This window comes from Elephantulus edwardii, unplaced genomic scaffold (genome assembly GCF_000299155.1).
Source record: "Elephantulus edwardii isolate Elephantulus edwardi_28Jun2011 unplaced genomic scaffold, EleEdw1.0 scaffold00122, whole genome shotgun sequence".
In the NCBI taxonomy this organism is placed as follows: Eukaryota; Metazoa; Chordata; class Mammalia; order Macroscelidea; family Macroscelididae; genus Elephantulus; species Elephantulus edwardii.
The window spans coordinates 9,523,903-9,542,047 of NW_006399872.1; the positions used below are offsets into that span (position 1 = coordinate 9,523,903).

At 40.0% G+C, this 18,145-nt stretch overlaps 1 pseudogene; it reads left to right on the forward strand.

Moving 5' to 3' along the window:
• The first annotated feature begins 3,774 nt into the window (after positions 1-3,774).
• LOC102875291 lies at positions 3,775-4,119 on the forward strand (annotated as a pseudogene).
• Positions 4,120-18,145: the final 14,026 nt, after the last annotated feature.

Genomic DNA, 18,145 nt, shown 5'->3' on the forward strand with positions numbered 1-18,145 from the left:
TGCTCATATGTTGTTTCATGAATTTTTTCTGTGTCTTCCAATTCTTTTCGATACAGTGACTCAGTATATTCCTTCCATCTTCTTTTAATACTTCCGGGATCATTTAACGTTCTGCCGAAAGCATCCTTGATTATAGCAACTCGAGGTTTGAATTTGTTCTTCAGTTCCTTGAGCTGCATTTTTTAAAATCAGGTAAAAAGAGAAGATACTAGAAGCTAACATATTAATAAATCTAGGAAACCCTATGAACCTAGAGAGAGGATGAAAGGCACCCAAGAGTCGTGGACCCTCCTTCATAGGATTGCTATGACTCGCCTGCAACTAGACGGCACTTTACAACAATAACATCAACATAGAGAGATCAGCTGGCCCAGTGGACAGAAAGCGATGCTACCAAGCCAAAGTGGGTGACTTTTAATCCGTGGCCCTTGGGCCTGTCTTTCATTATTTTTGTTCAGACATTCCTCTAGGTCTTATAGCCCTGGTGTACAAGTTGCTGCACTATGGTCACTAGTGGTTGCTATGAGGCTGAACACTGTGACACTGATGTATCAGATGTGTTAATGGTTGGCTACCCAATGCAGACAAAGAGTGAGGTGGAGCTCTCCAATTAAAACAAGCTTGGAAGAAGGAGTGGCATCCACTTCCATAATAGTTTGCCTCCGGAAACCCTATGAACCTGGAGAGAGGATGGAAGCCACTTGCCTCCGGAAACCCTATGAACCTGGAGAGAGGATGGAAGCCACCCAAGCATTGAGGACTCTCCTTCATAGGGTCGCTATGAATTGCCTGTGACTTGACAGCACTTAACAACAACAACAAAAACAGGGAAACTTAAAATCGGCCAGTTCTGCTGGTTTATTCTTTGCCATGTTCCCATTTCCAGAAGAACATTTAAACCATCTATCTCCACATCCAAAAATTTTGGAGGATAATTTTGGTCTGAGGATTAACAGCTTAGAGAAATTGTTTTTGGAGGATTCATTCAAGCTCTATGGATCCAGAGAGTCTGGATTCCATAAAAAATTGAAAATTATGAATTATTATCTTCACTATAGCACTGGTCTGTGCATTGCTGTACAGAGGTAATTCATGGTTGCTGTGATGCTAAACATTGTGACACTAATATGTCAAACGTGATAATGGTTACCCATGGTGGACAGTGTTTGGTGGAGCTTCCCGAATAAAACAAGCTTGGAAGCAGGAGTGGCATCCACTTCTGACATGACTTGCCTCTAGAAACTCTATGAACCGTGCTCAGGTCTTTCATTCAAAGGGTCACTATGAGTCATCTACGACTTGATGGCACTGAACAACAACATCGTCTCCACAATGGAAGCCCACTGAGGAAAATCAAGAAATTAGCTTTAGTTATGCCAGTCATATTCATAGCATCTAGTAGTTCATAGTCATTGGGTTATGAATATCAGAGAAACCAGAAAATAAGCAAAAGCAATCTTTAAGGGGTCACAAGCAATATCATGAAATATTACAGGCCTGCATTCAAAACTCTATTATTCTGAAAACAATTCTAATGACCTTCCTCATCTAGTTGGATAATGAATAAAGAAGGCCAAAGACTATCAGATACTTTTAAGTTACACTGTTGGTGAAAAATATTGAATTGTGAACCACCAGAGGAATGAAGAACCCTGTTCTGGTAGAATAGTAGTCAGAAGTCTCCTTTTAGACATGTATGGAGAGACTTCATCTCACATACTTTGGAAATATTACCATTAGGCACCATTCCCTGGAGAATCACATCATGCTTAGTAAAGTTGCTGTTAGGTGCCTCTGAGTTGAGTATGACTCATAGTGACCCTACAAACAACAGACCTCAACTCTGTCCTATTTTCTGCTATCCCTATCATCTCTGATATACTTGAGCCCATTGCTGTAGTGTGTTAATCTATCTGGTTGAGGCTCTTCCTCTCTTTCACTAATTCACCCCCCTTTCCAAGCATGATTTCCTCTTCCAAGAAACAGCCCTTCATAACAACATGCCCCAAGTATGTGAGATGAAGCTTCTCCATCCTTGCCACCAAGGAGTACTCTGGCTGCACATGTGCAAGTTATACATGTTTGTTCTTTTGGCAGTCCATGGAAATTCAGTACTCTTCTCCAATACCTCAACGCAAAGGCACCGATTCTTTTTCTATCATCCGTATTCATTGTCCAGTTAGAAGGTAGCTGGGGGGAAGGCTTCAAAAAAGGTGTACTGACACAGTGGCTGCAACAACCAGTTCAAACACAGCAACAACTGTGAGGATGAGACAGCACTGTAGTGTTTCATTCTGTGGTACATATGTTTACCACAAGTAAAAAACTAAGACGTAACAACAACCTTCCTTACTCATACAGTTTAGAAGTCCATACAGCTTATATAGTCTGAATTATTAGTGACTGACTGTGACAACGTGTCACTTAGGTATGTCTTGCTGGTGATATGGAATCTGACCCACAGCTGACCCTCCTGTGGGTTTTTAAAGGTAGTTAACTGCACAGGAAGAAATTGCCCAGATTCTAAAAATCAAGGAATATTTCTTTTTAAAAAATCCAGCCAAAGTAAGATGCTTTGAGAGATTTTTTACATCATATTAGAAAACTATGCTGAGGACTATAAAAGGTATACTTTAGAAAAACACTAAAGGTCCCTATACACAGAAGTAGTAAGTTTTCTGCTTTTCAATGTGATGCTATTCAGACTGATATAACAGTCTAGCTGTCATATTAGAAAAAATGTGATAACAATAGAATTTTTTATATTTCATAAATCCAGCACATAACTTGGATTTAATCATAGAACCATGATTCAACTACAGATTTCAAAAGAAGAATTAGGTTTGATTCTTTTCGTCTTTCTTCTATGAGGCACAGCAGCCTTGGGGCATGATTGCTGACTGCTGTGACTAAATACTTTTTTGAGTAAATCAAGTGCCTTTTAAAAACAAGTAGTACGTTTGCACATTGGCCCTTCCGTGCCCAGAATTCAAAATTCTTAGAGGACTTAACCACATACTTCAAAGAAACTATTTTAGATTTAATTTTAATCTTATTTTCCAGTACAAGGAACATGTGCAACCAAAATCATAGATTTGTGGACTTGAAAAGGACAGTATTATGTATTTCTTCAAACTTAAAAACACCCTACATTTAACAGATCGAAGAATATGAGCAGTTCTGTTTAATTACACATACAGACCATAACCAAATCTCTTGCTGTTCAGTCAGTGTCAGCTCAGGAGTACCTCATGTGTATGAGAGCAGAATTGTGCTCCTTAGAATTTTCAACAGCTGATCTTTTAAAAGGAGATTGCCAAGGGAGCTCTGGTGGTCTGGTGGCAAGAAGCTGCACTGTAATCACAGAGGTAGGTGGTTTGAATTCACCAGATGCTCTGCTGGAGAAGGAGGTGCAATCTCATCCTATACAAGTCAGATCTGATTTGACAGTACACACACACACACACACACAAAGGATAAAATAAGGAAAAAATAAATAAATAAATAAAAGGGGATTGCCAGACCTTTCTTCCAAAGTGCTTCTGAGCAAACTTAAACTGTTAATCTTTTTGTTTGCAGCTGGGTGAGTTGACCAGGGATTACTCAAGGATTCAACTTATCTGCGTACATATTATAATAACTAGGTAGATAAACAGGGCAAAATTTTCCCTGTCAACAAAGGTGCTTTTGGGCAAATGAAAGTGAAGTGATGCCTTTCCGTCCCTGTTGCTGCTGAGGTCGCACGCGCGAGGCCTGCCCACCGCCACCGCCGAGATGCGTTATGTCGCCTCCTATCTCCTGGCCGCCCTTGGGGGCAATTCCTCCCCCAGGGCCAAGGACATCAAGAAGATCCTGGACAGCGTGGGCATCGAGGCCGACGACGACCGGCTCAACAAGGTCATCAGTGAGCTAAGGGGGAAGAACATTGAAGATGTCATTGCCCAGAGTATTGGTAAACTTGCCAGCATGCCTGCTGGTGGTGCTGTGGCCATCTCCGCAGCCCCTGGCTCTGCAGTACCTGCTGCCAGCTCTGCCCCAGCTGCAGCAGAGAAGAAAGAAGAGAAGAAGGACGAGTCTGAGGAGTCAAATGATGACATGGGCTTTGGTTTGTTTGACTGAGTCCCCTTCCTGCAAATAAAGCCTTTTTATGTAAAAAAAAAAAAAGAGTGAAGTGACTGAGGTTTCATTTTTCCTCTTTCTAGATTGTTAGGATTTTTACAATAAGAAAATTTTCTTAAGCAATTTTAAGCACATTTTTTAAAATTCTACATCATCCTTAAAGTTCTACAGGAAAGAAAATTATATCTCTCTTCTTGGTAATAGTGTTTTTCATGGATAAAAGCTAGTAATTTGATTTTAGGTAACTTAAGTCAATCTACCACAAATTAAGGTCTTTATCATGTCTGATTTTTAAGGGGCATAGAGAACTAGTGTTTTCCTACAGAATGTATTTTCAAATATATTTTAAGAAAAAAAGTCTTTGAAATCAATACATATCTTGAAGTTTCCAAGTGAAACAGACATAGGTGGAGCTGTGCCTTGCCTACTCACGCCTGGTTCTCTTGGCAAGTGGAGAACATTTTGAAAACTACTTAGGTAAATATTCTTTTATATTCTCAACTGTGCTTGTGAAATCAGACTTCTCTTTTCCAGATAAACACATTTGTGTAAATGTTCAAAGGTATTGTCATATATTGTTGTTGTTATGTACAAGTGAGTCAGAACTAACTCATAGCTGACTCTCCAGCAGGTTTTCAGAGGCAGTAAATCACATAGGGGGAAACTGCTCATCTTTCTCCTGAGGTATAGCTGGTGGATTTGAACAGTGTACCTTCGGGATGGCAGCACAATTCCTTTCCACTAGGCGACTTAGCTCACTACTGTTATATATTAGACACAATGAAACACAAACTTGCAAATATTCACAGGTCAATTAAAACATGCTCACTGTTAACAAAGGAAGCTCTAGTGGCTTAGTCGTAAGCAGTGCTGCAAACCCAGAGGTACTGGCTCTATCTTGGGCTAAAGGGGGAAAGACAGACTATCTCCTTTTGTATATGATATACAGTCCCGGAAAGTCCACTGGGAGGTTCAGTCATGAGTTAGTTCCACTCCTTGGTACATTAACAACAATGTAACAGGGTTAACAAATTGAATTAGAGCTAAAAGACAATTTCATAGATATGTTGTTTTTGTTATAAACCACTGATTAGGAATTTATAGCTGACTCTCCAGCAGATTTGCAGAATCAGTAAATTGTACAGGAGAAGAACACCCATCTTTCTCCCACAGAGCAGCTGGTGGATTTGTCCTTAGATTGGCAGCGTAGCTTCTTCCTACTAGACCAACAGAGCTCACGACTTGGATAAGGACTGGTTATTAATGTTAGTTTTCAGTATGTGACCTGGACAGGTGAACATTTAAGGAAGGGTTCTTCTTGATCAGTGACTGTAATGGTGGGCCCAAATATGTCAGATGGTGAGGACAGCACAGGAGAGGGCAGGGTCCAGATCCACTGTTAAATGGTAGTTATGAATGGGCTGGAACATAGCAGAGGATGGCATAGGGTAGGGCAAAGGTTATCCTGACCTTCAGAGGGTTTTTATGAGTTGATGTCAACTTGGCAGCACCGAACAACTATCACACCCTGAGTGCTTATTAGATATGCCATGCTGATTGTCACAATGACTCCAACATTTGGTGTTCACTCATTCATGGTCCTCACTATCATATGGCATTTCTATGTAAAACATACAGGGGGAAAAAAATCCAGGTTTTCTGTTCCGCTTAACAGTAATATTAATTTTCCAAAAGAAGCTGAACCAACCCAGCAGTAAGGAATTTAGATCAAACTGCAGCACAGGGCTTAAAACTTTGTCAATAAATTACTGATGACTAAGAACATTTCCCTTAATGAAAACCAGCTTATCTGAAAGTGCTTGGCCCCAACCATTTGGGGCCAAGTTACCAAGAGAAAATAGCTACTATTATATTTGGTTAACCGATATGGTGATTTTGTTGAATCACCACTATTAAACACTATACAATGAGATAAGAATAAAAAGAAATGACCTTTAATGCATTGGACAAATCTGCTGCCCAGGGCCTTTTTAAAGTGCCAAAGAACAATGATATCCGTTTAAAGGCTAAGTTGCGGTGAACCCAAGGTTATTATCTGTTGATTTATATGCCTGTGGAAGTTGGACAATGAATAAGGAAGACTGAAAGGAATTGATGCCTTGAAGTTATGATGCTGGTAAAATATACTGAATGTGTCATAGACTATCAAAAGAACAAATAAATTTGTCTTAAAGTTGTACAGCCAGAGTGCTCCTTAGGTAGTAACCGAGAGCCAATACTTATTTCCTCTTCTCCAATTTCTTTCCCTAACAAGCATAAATGTATTTAATTGGAAGTTTAAAGCATTATTTCTAGGCCTAGTAATATCAGAGGGAGTTCTGGGGGCTTTGTGGTAAGGAGTTGTGCTGTCAACCCAAAGGCTCAAGTTCAAATCCCCCAGCAGCTCTGCAGGAGAAAGATGGGTAATTTTCTCCTGTGCAATTTATTGCCTCTGAAAATCCCAGTGGAGGGCCAGCTGTGAGTTGGTTCTTACTTGATGGTACATAACAACAACTAGTATCAGACTCTCCAGAGATGAGACCTAGGAATGCATATAAAAACCTCCCAAGTTTGGCAGACGTTATTAATTACCTACTAATAATTAAGGGAGCTCTGATGGCCTAGTGTTAAGAAGCTGAGCTGCAATCTCAAAAGCTTGTGGTTCGAATTGACCAGCTGCTCTACAAGAGATTGATGTAATTTACTGCCCCTAGAAACCCACTGGAGGGCAGCTATGAGTCAGTTCTGACTCGATGGGACACAACAATAACTCAACAAGCATGTATTCATGGATATCAGTGTGTTCCTTCCTTAGCCTTAAAAATTTATTATGACTGGTATAAGTAAATCTTTCTAAGGCCAATCTTCTTTGTCTTTTGCTGTTGTAAGGATAAATATTTTTTACAAATGGAAAAGGACTGGACAAGAACTGCATCTTAGAGCTAGCACATCAAGAAAAAGTCAGTGATATCACAGATTAAGAAAATCCTGAAACCACTTACCTCCAGGTTTTGTTGTGTAAGGGAGGTCAACATTCTCTTTTTTTGCTTGAGAAAAGTGTGGGTTTTTTAAGGCACTTTTAGACAAATAATCTGTTAAAACTCACTGCTATCAAGTCAATTCCAACTCACCGTAATCCTAAAAGACAGAGTAGTGACCTGGAGGATTATGAAGGCTCTGTATCTGTTGTATGAAATCATATTGCCACATCTTCTGTGATGCAGCCAGTGAGTTCATACCACCTACTATTTATAGAGTAGTGCTTAACCATCACACTACCAGCACTTCTCAAAGAGCCAGTCAAAAGCATCATGACAAATGTTAACAAGAGATTTTAATGTAGTCAGTTTTGAAAGAAGACTAATTTACATGTTTCTTTGGTTTACATGTTTCTCTAGTTGTTTCATTATATCTTAACCTAACATTTTATTGTGTTTAAGATGAAAGCTGGTGCTTCATTTACCAATTTCTACACAAATTATTCATTGATATTGGTTACATTGTCTACAACAGGTTAATCATTCCCATCCCATTTGGTTGTGCCATTTCTAGCATTGCATTTTCCCTGTTCCTCTCTATCCTAATCTTTGCTTTAATTTTTGACCATTGCTTTGTTGTTGTTATGTGCTGTTGTATTGGCTGTGACTCATGGTGACCCTACAAACAGTGCACCCGAACCTTCCCTAGCCATTGTCACCATCTATAACATATGTTAGCCTGCTGTTTTAATCACTATATGTTCCATTTTGTTGAGGGTCTTCCTCTCTTACAGTGACTTTTCCAAGCATGATGTCCTTCTCAAAGAACTGACCTCTCTTAACAACGTGCCCAAAGTAAGGGAAATGAAATTTCACTATCCTTCCCTCTCAAGAGCATTCTGGCTGCACCCTCTCCAAGATATAATTGTTTGCTCTCCTGGCGGTCATGGGATAGTCATCACTCTTCTCAAGCACAACTCAAAGACACAGATTCTTCATTTGTTGTCTTTAGTCATTATTCAACATCCAGATGCGTGACAAGTAACTGAAATGACCATGGCTTGGGCCAGGCTCACCCTAGTTTTAAGTTGAAAGCATTATTCCTTAGTCCTTTGGAGAGGTCCCTGACAGCAGATTTTCTCAACGCAATACATTTACTGACTGCTAGTACCAAGGTGTTGATTTTGGATCCAAGTAAGATGCAATTGTTGACAGTTTCAATCTTCATCTGTCATGATGCCGCCTACTGGCCTTACTGGCCCAATGGTAGGGATTTTTGTTTTCTTGATGCTGAGATGTAGTCCATATTGAAGGTTGCAGTATTTGATCTGCAACAAATATTTCTTCCTTTGTGTGTGTGAGTGTGTGTGTGTGTGTGTGTGTGTGTGTGTGTGTGTCGGATCTGACTGGTGCAGGAGGAGATTGCCCCTTCTTCTTCAGCAAAGCATCTGGTGGATTTGAACCACGTATCTCTGAGATTGCAGTGTAGCTTCTTGCCAAGAGGCCACCAGAGCTCCCTTTGCAGCAAATACGTCTAGTCTCTTAAATTCAGCAAGCAAGGTTGGTGTCATCTGCATCAAGTAGGTTACTGAAGAGTATTCCTCTGATCCTGATGCCACATTTTAAAAAGTCTAAGTGCATAATTAATTTGTTCAGCATACAGATTGAGTAAATATGGAGTAAGGGTACATCCCTGATGCAAACTTTTCTTAATTTTAAACTGTGAAGTGTTGCCTTGCTATTCAACTGCTGGTTTGTCTAGGTATAGGTGTTACATAAGCAAAATTAAGTGCTTTGGAATTTCCATCCCTCTCAATGTTAGCCATAGTTGGTTGTGAACTTGTTGTTTGACCATTAGTTTCCATATGTTGTGGCTGTTAGGTGCCCTCAATCAAATAAGACTCCTATCTTAGTCACCGTGTGAAAAACAGATCTGAACCCTGTGCCATTGTCATCATTTCTGGCATTTTCAGCCCATAGCTGCAGCCCCTGTGTCTGGCTGAAAGTCTTTGTCTCTTTCACCAATCCTCCATCTTTTTAAAAATCATGTCCCATTTCAAAGAATAGCCTCTCCTAACAACATGCCCAAAGTATGTGAACCAAATTTTATCATATTTGCCTCCAAGGAGCACTCTGGCTACACTCTCTTTTGGCAATCCATGGGATATTTTGTACTCTTCTCCAGAACCACATCTCAATGGCATAAATCCTTCTTCTGCCATCCTTATTCATTGTGCAGCTCTCAAATGTAAGCAACTGAGTAGACCACAGCCTGAATCAGGTGCACATTTTTCTCTACACTGACATCATTGCTTTTTAGCACTCTGGAGATGTCAATTGGCACCCTATCAATTCCTGGAGCCTTATAATTCACCCCCCCCCCCCAGTGCCTTCAGGACAGCTTGAACTTCTTCCTTCATTACCACTGGCTCTTGATCAAATAGTACTTCCTGAAATATTTCAGTATTGACCAATTCTTTTTGGTACAGTGATTCTATATATTCCATCTATCTTTTGATGCTTCCTGGATCATTCAAGATTCTGGCCATAGCACCTCTCAGTATTGCAACTCAAGGCTTGAATTTGTTTTTCAGTTGAAAACTTAAGAAATGCTCACTGAGTTCCCTTTTAATTCTCCAATTCCATCTCTGTATATTCTGCTATAAAACTTCAGATTATCTTATTAAACTGTTCTTTTGAATCTTTTATTCCAATTTTTAGTTCTTTATCACTTTCCTTTGTTTTGGCTTCTTGATGCTCTAGTGCCATTTTCAGAATCACTACTGACATTTATTTTGGTTTTTTTTTTTTTATTCCTCCTGTCTTTGTAATGACTTTTCACAGATGTAATGGCTCTCTTCCCAGATGATACTCTTGCTGTCATCCCACAACTCATCTGGTCTTTGATCATTAATATTCAATCTCTCAAAAGTCTTCTGAAAATTATTTTTAAATTCAGGTGGTATTGACTTAAGTTCACATTTTGGTTTTCATGGACTTGTTTCCATTTTCTTCAGCCTTCATGTGAACTGTCACATGAGTATTGGATGGTCTGTTCCACAGTTAACACCTAGTTTAATTTGGGATGCTGATATTGAGCTTCTCCATCCATTCCTTCCACAGGTGCAGTCAATCTGATTTAGTGCAATCCATCAGGTCAGGTCCATGTGTAAAGTCACTGTGTTTTTTTTAGAAAAGGTATTTGCAATGAATAAATCATTGAGTGGACAAAATTTGATCATTCGATTTAGGTCTCATTTCTGTCATCAAGTACTTTCTACCTGTCCACCATGGCTGACCCTTCTGGCATCCTCCTTCATTGTTTCCAACTTTTGCAATCCAGTCCTAAATTACCAGCATCGTGATAACACATATGGCCATTTTGGATTGCAAAATTTGGTTAAAATCCTCAATTTCCTCCCTGTTTGGCTTTAGCAGTTGGAGTATAAGGTCGAATCACAGTCATATCAACAGGTCTTCATGGTGTGTATATGGATAGTATCCTATCATTCACAACACTGTACTTCAGGCTAGAATTTAAAATTGTCTTTTATAACTATGAATGCAACCATACCTCTGTCTTTCATTTCTGGCATAGCAGATCATGTACTAGTCTGATTCCAAGTGACCAATGCCAGTCCATGTTATCTTACTAATGCCCAGAATGTCAATTGCATATATTCCATTTTATTTTTCACTACTTCTAGTTAGTTTTCCTACAGTCATACTTCACACATTCCATGTTCCAACTAGTAAAGGATGTTTGTAGCTGTTTATCTTCATTTTGATTGACTTCCAATCTGGACTCTACTGCTAATACAATAGCCACCTATGCTCCTCTATTGTTTATGGGATTTTCAGAGGCCTGTTATTTCAGCAATGGACAATTACTGCCACAATCAGAAGGCAACCACAAGGGTAAAGAGTTCAAGAATACTAGTGCAGCTGGGACCTTGATGATGTCTGGACAGGAGACACAAACAGTGTTCACCACCTCTCTCACCTGCTCATGACTGGCAGTATCAACAATGCTGAGTGCTGCTGTGACCACTGCTGTAACTGCTTCCTAACACTGACAGTGCCACAGACATTCCCTTGGCTTTCTTTCTTTACTTGCAGAAAAAGAAAGCTGAAAATAGCAAGAAGGTAGCTTATGCCATACTCTCATCTTTACTATTTCAGGCAATGTGACTATGGGAGAAACTTTAATTTTGTATCCAGAGTGTTAGGCTCCAAAAGAACAACAGGAACATGGAGACAAGGGCCCAAGAAAGAAGCAGAAAAACAGAACCGGGCCACAACCTCGGGCGAACTCCCCTCCTCACTCCAGAGTTCTGCAACTGGAATGAGGGACACCAGGACTTTGGGGAAGCACATCAACTGCTGCGACCTTGGAGAACACCCATGATCACCATGGAGGAAAGAATCATCATCAACCAGAATACACCATTAACTGCAAAGGCAAGAAAATGAAGATTAGAGCTGCCACAGATTATAGATTAGGAGATCCCATAAAACGGAAACTCTGCCTCTACACTGAGATTCCTTCTCACTTATAAGAGAGGATCTTTTATCTGACTCTGAAACAGTGTACTGTCACTGGCTGTTTCTATATTTTACTAATAAACCTGCCAATATTCACTTTTGACTTTTTAACTTGATACTTAATCCCAGAACATTTAACTGTGCTCATGCGAATAAGGAGACAGAAGAATCAATGCTTTTCTGTTGTGGTGTTGGAAGAGAGTACTGAATATACCATGGACTGCCAAAAGAACAAGCAGATGTATCTTGGAAAAGGTGCAATCAGAGGCAAAGGTGATAAAGCTTGGTCTCACATACTTTGGGCATGTTGCTGAGAGGTTTATTCCTTGGACAGGGGCATCTTGCTTGGAAAGGTCTAGGGTCAGCAAAAGAGAGGAAGACTCTCAACCAGATGGATTGTCACGGTGAGTGCAGCAATGGCTCGAGTGTAAGAGATTGTGAGAAGAGAACAGGGTTCATATCTGTTGTTCACTGGGTTGCTATGAGTCATACTTGATGGCACCTAACCATAACAACATTTCACTTTTGTTTCTGTGTGTGGCAACCTTCTTATGGGGGAATTTACTGGTCTCCTTTGAGTTGTTCAGTTCTGGGCATTTTCTACAATGTTACAGGAACCTAAGACGAAGTAGCTGGATACAAGTCTGGGAAATGTCTTTAGCTTTCCAGTGGATGAATATATAAAAGCAGGTGGGAAGAGACGTGTCCCAGACTTACAGACCTAAAACAGCAATGGGCATAGATTTCATCACAATTGATGATGACTCAATTCTACTTAGTCTAGAAAATGCCTTCTACGGAAGCCCAAAAATCCCCAGAGGATGCAAATAAATGGTTAAGTGCTTGAACAGTAACAGAGTTTGATGGTTTGAAACCACCCAGAGGTGCCACAGAGAAAAGCCTGGTGATGCTATTAACAGTCACAGCCATGAAAACCCCATGAAATAGTTCTCTCTGTACACACAGGGTTGTCATGGTCAGGGTCAACTCTATGGCAACTTCTTTTTTTTGTTATTTTATGTAGAAGATTTGGAAAAATTATAAAAATATAGTCAACAAGGTCATAATTCTGAAGGCCTTAGTGTATGTGCAAGAATAGAAATTATATGAATTAGTTCCTTTGAGTCATTGGCAAAAGATGAACCACAAGGTACATAATGACTTGTTTAAGTAATTTCTGACCCACTGGATATTATGCACTTTCAGCATTGTATTTAATTAATATTTGTATTTCTTGTTTTCACATGTTTTGGGCACCGTGAGGACAGAGGAATTTGACTTCCTGAGCTATAGCACACCAGAATGAACTGTGTAGCAACAGTAACATTATCTGAGAGAGGCCCTCATTGTAGACAAGAGGGGTGGAGAAGAAGACTGACCTGGCCAAGATAGTAGCTCGGCCCAAAGCTGGTGGTGTCAATTTCTTGATGAAGGAAAACTGTAAAGAACTGATTCCTCATATAAATTTTTCAGGGCAAAAAAAAAAAAAATCGAAGCAGAGGAGTGGGTGAGATAAGAATGAAGTAAGAGAAGTCACAGCCTAACACTGTGCTTCAAGCAGCTGGTGATTACACTCTCCAGTCAATAGGATCTAATAAGCATTGTTAAAGACAGACAAAGACAGATGTCTGGGTGATTTGAAAATTCAAACAAAAAAATAGGGGAAGGAGGGGCAGAAAAAGGAGAAGGGGTGAAAAAGACGGGGATAGCAGTGATTAGTGGATGGAAGGGGGAGGTAAAGTTATAAGAAGGGTTCAATAGGGACTTGAAAAGATAATAGTAGACATAGAGCAACTGTAATTAATGATATATAATGTATATGAATGATTTTATAAAACACAACGTACTGTGCAAAACACGACGTATATTAATTATATGCAAATTAGTAAAAGATCTTAAAACCTTACCAACAAAAACAAACAAGCAAAATTCCCTAGTAACACTAACAGCAACCGCATAGATCAGCATACACACACACACCTGCGTGCGTCCCAGTGGGTACACAGTAAGAAGCTGGATCCCAGCTCCCAGGCCCCGCTCGTTTTAAGAGGTCCCCGCCATCACCCCTGGGTTTATTAGCTTCGTGTTCTCCGCAGCCACTCACCGCACAGTCTCCTGCGTTGAGTACCCAGCTTGGCTCGACTGATTTTGAGACAAGAGAAATGAAGCCTGCCCGGGAGATGGGAGGGGACCGCTCCACGTTGGGCTCCCGGGTGGGCGCATCGTCGCAGGCGGGGCCGGGATTACTCCTATCATCACATGGCTCGGGTAGGCGCGGGGCCGGCCCTCAGGAGCCCCGCCTTCTTCGCGGGAGGCGGGAGCCAGCGGGCGCGGGAGGCTGTCTGGGGAGCTACCCCCAGCAATCTCATCTCATCTCGGGGTGACCGTCCCGCGCGCTCTCCGCTCGGATTCAGATCAAGTGGCATGGTGTCAGGGTCGTGCGCGATGTGGCGGAGCACTGTTTCCAAGCGCCCCACCGTGCTGCCTTCTCCTGGGCTGTGGTGCTAGGCCGCCTTCGCATCCAACTCACCAGACTCAATCAATGAAGGAGCCCACTTCCCTAGACCTCACATGGGTTTCGCCAGTCCCTGATGCCAGGAAGAGCGCGTTCCCGCGGGTAGCTCAGAGTATAAGTTGCCCGGAGAGCGCAGGCCCAGGCGCCAAGTACTGGAGAAACGCTGGGCAATAAAGCGTACAGCACCTGACTCTTTGGAAGCCAGCAAAGTGTAGACAGGGCAGCCAGTAGCTTAGTTTACCGTGGTCGAAATAAACCTCTCAGAGCCATGATAGCACACTGGCCAAACGCTGGCTGCTAATTTAGAGGTCTGATGTTAGCTCTACTAGTGGCTCTGCGGGGGAAAAGACCTTTGAATCGTCTGTAAAGATAACAGCAAAACACCCCTATTGAGTTTTCTCTATTACATGCAGTTACTGTGAGTCTGAACTCATGCCTGGGCACCTAACCACAAACCAACTTCTAAATCTTGTATTTTTTCCCACTCCATCTTTTAGAAGTGTCTTCTCAGGAGCAGTGGAACAGGATTTTTTAGACGAAAGTTAAAAGCGACCCTTCAAGTTGATTTATATATCAGAAATGAAAGTTTTCTTATCTGTTTTTCACGCCTTTAAGCAAGTAGTATTGGTTCATTTTTAAGGACCACTCTAAGATCAAACTCCCATTTCTTCATTAGGTGAAGCCACTCACTACTTCTACTGTCAGTTCCTCTCTTGTGGAGAAGAATGTACAGGCCTTGGTTTTTCCTACATGACCTTCAGGGAGTCTAAAATTCTTTTCCTAAATGGAACTTTGTCTCGAAATTTGCAAAAACCGTGCATATCATCTTACTTCCTCTTGCCACAGAAATGATCTCTATTTTTCCTTTTCTATTAGTTATATGATCTTTGAGGCTACAACATACAATTTGATCAACATGACTTGGGAGAAAAATCAGACCTTTTGGCTGAATGTTAGAGTTTTAGAATGTTCCATTGTTTATATTAATAGTTTCTGAGAGAGCATTGTATAGAAGTTCTGTTGTATAAATTCCTCTTGGGTTTGTTTAGGATCTGGGTATTCCTCTACATATATGTGTACTCCTGCTCACAGTACGAAGCACTTCATCATGACATATGTTGTTATGTGCCACATTCACAGAGACCCTATAGCTCTGAACCCTGAGCCATCCTGAGCCATCTTACTGCCTCCAACACACGGACCTTATTGCCCCAGTCACTGTATCAGTCCATTTCATCCAGAGTCTTCCTCTCCTGTGTTGTCTTTACGCTTCTAAGCATGATGTTCTTCTCCAAGGACTAGTCACTCTTGGCAACATTCCCATAGCTTCCATAAATTCACTTAGTAAGAAGTTAAAAAAAAAATAAAAAAAAGAAGTTAACAATATTTTGGTTTATTTTAAAGTTTATTTTTTATTTGAGTGAAGATTTACAAATAATACCGGTTTTTCATATATTTGCACTTTGTCCTGCAACATTTATTGCCATTGATTAATCAATTATAATGTCTAATCAGCTTATTGTGGGAAGACTTTCCCTTCAGACAAATCATCTATTTATTAAATTTTACTCCCATCTCCCTTCATTCCCATTCCTGTATACCTCTAAAGTGCATACTTCTTTTATTTGTAGTCTTATACTATAATGGCCTTTTGTTACTACTTATTTCACTCAATATGTTCTAAATTAAACCTTGTTGTGTAGCATTTCATGGGTTCTTGGTCATTTTTCCTCACTCAAAAGAACTCATTTGGCTTCGGGTGGAACTGTTTGAGCTGATCCACAGCAGGTGTTGTGAGGCATATGTAAATAGCATAGGAAGAGGAGTCTGTCCATTTTTCTCCTGCACAGTCACTGGTGGAACTGCCTTTGGGTTACCAGTGTGACTCTTTAAGGACTATACTACCAGAGCTCACTTTTTACTGCTGCATAATACTCCACTGTGTGAATGCCCCATAGTTTTTTAGCCATTCGTCCTTTCATGGACACTTGGGTTCTTTCCAACTCTGTTTTATTGTAAATGATGCTCTGATAAATAGGGCTATGTATAAAGAATTAGTATTTTTATTTACAATATACCAAAAGAAGTCCAAATCATTTAGTGCAATGCATAATTTAAAAAACTAGATAACTAAAGACCAGAAGTTGGCTAATTTGGCTTATGTCCAAATGCAAGCTATCCTTGATCTTGATGAGAACACTAAAGTAAATTTTAACTCCATGCACTCTTCTGAAATTTTTAACTATACTTTGCTGTGAAGTTTAAATCACCATCAATTGCAGAGTAAAATTTCATTGTTTCTTCATTTTTCATTTCCATGTAGTTTTTTGATCCCTTTAATTCACTCCCTATGGCATAGTGTATTACTTGCTGTACTGCTAAAAAATAAATGGTTAATGGTTCAAATCTACCAATCACTGTAAGAAAAAGATAGGCAATTTTCTTGGCTAAGATTTATAAAAGCTTCGGAAACCTGGTGGTCAAAAGAAGTGGAATAAACTTGACAGTAATGAGTTAAAAATATTGATTAATGTTCTAAAAGAAAACACTAAGAAGAATAGCTTTTCATTTATTGAGTATATGGGCATCTTAGATGGTCCTTCGAGATGGAAAAAAAAAAATCCAAAACAAAACGTAAAATAATAAAACTAAGAAAAGAGAAAATATTTCTTCCTAGCAGTCTATTACAGAAAGATCTTTCCTGAATTTACTTAGGCATTTTCTGAAAATTTTTACTTTAAATGTGTAATTATAAAAATGTTTCTTTCTTGATATATAATTTTTATTTATTTATTCAGACTATTTGCAAACACTTTTTCTATTATTATAAGATTTGGTGAAGAGATCTATATCTAATCATAAAGCAGCTCTCAAACTGAGAATGCTGCTAGTTAAGTATGTATTTGTTAGACCCATTCAAACAACATTATTTTATTCTATAGGAATTGTTTCATTAGATTAAGAATATGGTACTTAATTATGTTGTTGTAATGTTTTCTCAAGTGACCTGCGACTCATAGTGACCCTATGGTACATTAGCTCTGAAACCTGCCCTATCTTGAGCCAATCTCATCGTCTCTGACAGACCTAATTCCATTTCTACAGTCACTGAGTTAATCTATCATATCCTGGGTCTTCCTTTCCTTTGCTGATCCTCTGCCTTTCAAGCATGCTCTCCAAGGACTAGTCCCTCCTGGCCACGTGCCCAAAGTATGTGAGGTGGAGCCTCAACATCCTTGCCTCTAGGGAACAGCCTGGTTTCACCTTCTCCAGGACAGACCTGTTTGTTCTCCTTGGCAGTCCATAGTATGTTCAACATGCTTCTCCAGTATCACAATTCAAAGGCATCAATCCTTCTTCTATCATCCTTACTTATTGTCCAGCTCTCAGCAGTACAGCAAGTAACTGCAAAGACCATGGCCTGGGTCAGGCACATATTAGTTTCCAGACTGACATCGTCACTCTTCAGTACTCTAGAGAGGTCCCCAGCAGCAGATTTTCCCACTGCAATTCATCTTTTGATTTCCTGACTGCTGGTGCCAAAAATGTTGATTGTGGAATCAAGCAAGCTGAAGTTATCAACAATCTCAGTCTCTTCTATGTCCATCATGAAGCTGCTAATTGGCCCAGTGGTGAGAATCTTTGTTTTCTTGTTGTTGAACTTCAATCCATAATGAAGACTAAAGAAGGTCCTTGACCTTCTGCAGCAAACGCCTCATGTCCTCTTCAGTTTCAGCAAGCAAGGTTGTGTCATCTGCATGACACAGGTTACTGATGAGTCCTCCTTCAGTCCCGATGCCACATGCCTTCTCATAAGTTATAATATTTATCATTAAGTATACTTGATTACTTCTTTTACATAATAAATCAACAATAATTTCTAAATCTAAACTCCAATTACTGTACTCCAATTACTGTAAGTTATTTAAGACAAACCTTTGGTATTCACCTATGATTATATATAATGTTTTAAATTAGGCTCCATATA